The sequence below is a fragment of the Empidonax traillii genome, unplaced genomic scaffold (assembly GCF_003031625.1).
Source record: "Empidonax traillii isolate 1590-97213 ecotype Southwest subspecies unplaced genomic scaffold, ASM303162v1 scaffold1421:size180434, whole genome shotgun sequence".
NCBI lineage: Eukaryota > Metazoa > Chordata > Aves > Passeriformes > Tyrannidae > Empidonax > Empidonax traillii.
The window spans coordinates 5,558-11,486 of NW_020956614.1; positions in this window are offsets into that span (position 1 = coordinate 5,558).

A 5,929-nucleotide genomic window follows, 5' to 3' on the forward strand; every position below is an offset into this window, starting at 1 on the left:
TCACTGGCTCTGATGCAGTGAGATACAGATTCCACCTAAGTCTCCACAGAGTGATTATTACAAACCTATTTTGTATTTCTAGCTCTGCCTTGTACTGCATCACTTCCCAAAATAAGCTTTGCACATCCTCTTTTTTGTTTCACATGAAAATCTTTTTGATTCAAACTGAAATATCTACAAGCAGTGGAACGAAGGGCTGAAATTGTGAAGGACTTTGTCAATAAATTTAAATGGGTTTACACAGCCTGCTTTTTTTTTTTTTTCTTCCCCTGCCCTGTGTCTCCTGTGAATGTAAAGTGGGAAATTAGCCTTAGGATTATATATTGCTGAAGAGAAGTACAGCAAGAAGGGATCAGTCACGGCTGGTGTTAGCTGGGAAAAGCTTCCTCTGGGCTTTCTCCTGGTTTGCTCTAAAACACAGAAAAGCACATGCAAAAACCTGATTAAAGAGGCCTGCTTGTGTTTAAATACATGTGTGTATAAATGATTATTTAAAAAATCCTTTTGCAAAATTGACATTTAAGCACTGATTTCACAGTGTAAAGTAAAGGCAAAACCGAAGCAGTCCTACTTGAAACTTGCTGTCAAATGGTACTCACTGCACTATGGCTTTATAGCGTAGACATGGTCATATTAGACCAGAGATTAACATTTTCCATTAATTTAACTTGTTGCATAAACAAGATGAGATTATGTGTATTTTTTACTTTTGAAACAGCATATTTAGCTAGTACATGCTGCTACTGGCTCACCATTAAAGATTAACTGAGGTGAGCTGTCATATTGGTCTCTTATCAGTTGTTTTCTTCCTGTGAAGTCAATCTGCATATAATTCTCTGTCCTTGGATTTTGCAATTACATCTGGGTAGTTTGGGTTACCTTTAAGATGGTCAGAGTGAAAATAAGTAATAAACTAGTGGAGGTGATTGTCAGATCAAAAGTCACTGGGTTCTTGCAGAAAAGTAGCAGCTGTGTGGTCATCACCCTTTTTGTAGCTAGTCCACCTACACATTCAGAGACTCAGGAGTGTACCTGGATTTGGAGTGGGAAAAGAAAAGTCTAGGAAATAGGATGGCACAACAAAGCTTCATAATACTCTGTAAACAGGGAAGTATTTTTCCATCGCTTCTGCTCTTGTTATTTGCATTATCATAAATAGCACCTGTTACATGTTATAAGCATCCATGAGGCTATATCCCAGTAACTCTCTTGGAAGTAATGATATATGGTTATCAGGGTGGATCTGCCTTCCATCTTTACTTTCACATTTATAAATGTTCTGGGCTTTGAGACCCATGAGCTAGGATGCACCTGTAAGTTGCTAGAGCACATTTATTTCTCATATTAATTTGTTTTGTGATGACTCCAAAGAAGGTCGAGGTCCAGCTGTTTTGCCTGCTCAGACATCCAGTTTGAAAGCATGAAAGAAAGGGCTAGCAGAAAACATTTGTTTATAAAGGAAGTTAATGCCCATTTTGATGTGTCTTCACGTGACATTTTTAATTTTGCCAGTTCTGAGTCAAAATTAAAGGAGAAAAGAATCTTCCCACATTCCTCTTTTTTATCTCCTTTGAGATTAAAACTTTCGTGGTAAGCTCCTGGCTCAGACAGTGACATTTCAATTTCTTAATAATAACAATGAAAACCAGTAACCAGTAATAATATTTTTTCCCAATAATTTTATTTTATTTGCTTGACAGTTTTCTTCCTCAGTTTTTCTCCTCTTCTAAATGCCTCCATCTGTTGAGATTTCAGTGTTGGGATTTAATATGTAACAAAATGCACCAAGACCTTTTTCTTAATCTCATCCCTGTCCTTTTCAGCACCAAAGTGGTTGCATGACCATGTGGCATCTGAATCATTTTCATGGGTTTACTGCAAAGGCAGAGGTGTAATAAAACAGGAACTGGAGCACTTCAGTCCTGCTGCAACAGTGAAGTGTCATTCACTCTGATGACCTCAATAGTTGTGCACCTACACTTTTGTCAAAATGTTCCCAGTGGCATTTTTCATAAGGTTTGATCTTCCAAAGATCTCTTCCTCTCCTGTTATGATGATTATTTGATGGGATTTTCTATTGTCTATTGATTTTTTCCCTGTTGCTGCCTGAAATGACATTTTGGGTCTAGATGTGTGTTTTCTGATGCTGTGTTAACAATCTGCTGATCCTCCATGCACACTGGAACACAAACTCAAACAGAAAGTGAGGAAGGACCAGCTAATGAAACAGCTAAACCTTTGCTTGCTGGTTTTTTCAAACCATAGTGCTTGCTACGGACAAGTGAATTGGAGATGCAGGGTCTTCTCCCAAAAGTAAATGTTTTTAGCTGTTCTGTGTGTCATTTTTAATATATTCTATTATAGCTGTTTAACTTTAGATGTGTTCAAAGTGACATCTTTTTTTTGACATTTCAGGTAAAAACAGAATTATTTTTTCACTGATTTGTTTTCACCTAATTTTTGCTCCAGATTTTTGGGGTTTAAAGGTGATACTTGAAGTCACAATAAACCAAACACCTCATGTTCATAGTTGCTGAAGGGAAAATGTATGTGAAATTAAAATTTTCACAGATTTGTTTTCTACTGGGTGTTCCATTCTTACATTACTTCTGAAAAACAAATCTATTCTTTGCCATGGTTCACTGTTTCCTGGTAATGTTAGCACAAGTGACAGCAGTGCAAAGGTGAATGCTGTCTTTCCAAATGCGGCTTGCAGAAGTGTGCAGGACTGAGCAGGAGCACAGGGATCTGAAGGGGTGACCTCCTGCCATGGGATGGGAGCTGTTGGGTCAGCATAGTACATTTTGTGCCAGAAGCCTCTCCAAACTGGGCTGAGAACTGGGTTGAGGTACTCTCCACAATACTGACACCTCCATATGTGGTTGCCATCAACTCTAATCTCAGATAAGATCAAGTAATGAGCTGTGCCATTTGTTCACACTTTTGAGACTGTTTAACACATGATGAGCAGGGTATTTGATGTGGGTACAGAGTAGGACTTCTGATACAAAACACTTATATCCTGGGATTTGGACATTTCCCAGCTCACTTCTACTTCACAATGAGCTGAAAGCTTGGTAAGTCTTGGCTCATTACAGGAATCACTGTGACCTGTATGGGCAAGGAGAAACTCTCCAGCCCTGTCCAAAGGTGAGCCACATCTCCACAACAGATGGTATCAAGTACTGACCTAATGGGAGGAAGTACTAAAGACCATTTGCCGCTGGACCTAATGAACAAGAGGCATATGAGGCAGGAGGAGGGAGAAAAAGGGGAAGGGATTTGGGCCAGAATGATTAATGATCCCCACTGTTAGATCTGAGCTATAAAGAGAAGCAAGTCCTGGAAGTATAAAAGCTTCATTCTATCTGAGATTGTATGTGACCTCCCACAGTACTGTTGTAAATCTCTTACTGTCCTGTCATAGGAACTGGGGATGGTGAAAGGACTCTTGAGTACCAACCTAAACACTGCACACACGTGCTTCTCTTGGTTTTTCTTTCTTTTTACATTTTCACACAAGCCTCACAGTTAAACTGATCTGGACTTGTGGTCTTCAAATCTTGCCTTTATGAGCACAATTTCAAGTACATGGCTGGACTCTAAGGTGTCTGTTCTCTTCAAGGAGGGACTTCCAGGTACCAGACACACTCTTTAGGTCAATGCTCCTCATACATGTGTTTACCAGGGTAGCTAAGGGAGAAAAAGGTATGTCTCTGCTTAATTTCAAAGGCTAGTTTGAGAGGTGACAATGGATGCATCTCTGAAGGAAAAATACCTCCCAGTAGCTCTGCAAGTTAGGAGCAGTCACTGGCCTACGGTGCGATAAAATCACTCTGGAACTGTGGGTTCCAAGAACATTACACTGAGACTAGAGAACACACCTGACTTCTTGCCCAGTTTTGTAATGTGTTTGAAGTCAGTACCTTGGATACATTTTAATTTCCATTGCTCTAATGAGCTGATGATTTACTGAAACACTTTAATGGAGTTTCCAATGACCTTAAAATAATAGTATTTTTTTAAAAAAGTGGTTAAGTACAGACTTTTATGAGACAAACAGAGCCAGACTTCTCTTTTAAAAATATGATTTTTGCAAATGTGCTTGGTTCTAAAAAATCTCAGAGCTGTTTTTCAGAGTGACAGAAGTAAGATAAATGCCAGAGTAAGCAGCACATCGCTGAAGTTTCAACACTAAATGAGCAAAGCATTTACTGCATACAGAAGCAGGACCAGAAGAAGGTCTGAATGTCTTTCAAACTACCTGCGAACAGCATGGAAGTGCTTCTGTCTTGTGACTACGTTTGACTTCATGGTCAATGCACATGTTAATAGGAATATTTGCAAATAGCATTTATCCTGTCATAATCTGCACTTATTAAATATGCTCAGGTTTATCTTTTCCTCCTTTCTCTCTCTTCTGTACCATCTAAAACTTTCAGGATCTTCTACTCTTTTAGCATCCTAACTCTTTCTACACAGAGACACTGTGACTGCTTTACTTAGGGGTTGAGCACTTGAAATTCATTTCCTTAGCCCTAATTTCCCAAGTCTGTTTGCTCAAAATCATACTGCTCTTTGGCAAGGTTTTCATCTCAACATCTTTTCTTCCTCCCCACTTTTGTCAGACCAACTTACTCCCTAAGGAAATAATTGCCTGAAGGTTGGCAGACTCCTGCATTTACTGGTTTTCAGTGGTGCCTTTTAGGTAAATGTTTGACAGATTGATTATCAGTTATATTTAATACCAGAGAATTTCTAAAAATCTGAAGTAATTCAAGCTCATGCAATTGAAGATTTTCTCTAGACTTGGATGTACAGCTTTTGCAAAGGTGTTTAAACTCCAAAATATAGAATGTGTTTTGTTATTCCTCTCAGGTCCAGGGACTCCCTGATGCCCTAGTTCCCAGATGTGGTAGTTTGTGAACTGCTCTGTCCTTGCCCCTTTGGGAAACAGTAAGAAATAGTAAGGAAATAGATCTGCAATAGGATCCTACCACAGGTGTGTCTGAACTCTTCCCAGCCCTACTTCAGATCAGAAAGGAAACCAGCTGTGAGAGAACGGAGCAGGGTTATGGCAGAACAAATCACAGCAATCACAGGTCAAAGACAGATAGAAGAAATGGGGCTCTTCTATGTAAACTGTGATGAGGAGGTATTTGATGGAGAATCTCTCTGGGACTGGGTGAGAATTTGGAGATTTGTACATACAGGCTCCATGGATCATAATTGGTAACCAAATATGAAGAATCAAACCCAAACAATGTAGATTTTTTTCTATCAGTTTTTAAATACCCTGAGCTTTTAGAAAATCCAGATTTCTTTCTTTCTTTCTTTCTTTCTTTCTTTCTTTCTTTCTTTCTTTCTTTCTTTCTTTCTTTCTTTCTTTCTTTCTTTCTTTCTTTCTTTCTTTCTTTCTTTCTTTCTTTCTTTCTTTCTTTCTTTCTTTCTTTCTTTCTTTCTTTCTTTTCTTTCTTTTCTTTCTTTTCTTTCTTTTCTTTCTTTTCTTTCTTTTCTTTCTTTCTCTCTCTCTCTCTCTCCCTCTTTCTCTCCCTCTTTCTCTCTCTCTCTCCCTTTCTGCTTTTCTCCCTTTCTCCCTCCCTTCCTTCGTTCCTTTCCTTTCTTTCCCCCAATCTGAATGCATAGATATTTAATTCAAGAATTATTGATAGAGGAGTTATCCTATGGCAAATAGTGAGGGAAGTTTGGGCATGTTAACTTTGTAACAGGAAAAAATTAATTAGTTCTATACTTCTATCAGCACTTATTATCTTTTTACCCTTTCTATATTTCAAAGTAAAATGTTTCATATCTTGTGTTGGTATTTAGTTTTGGTATTTAGTTTGTGCACCACAGATTACTTGTTAAGACCTTGCTCATTTATCGTAAATAAAATGTGTAAAGGTAAGTCTGAAGGTATACACCACTT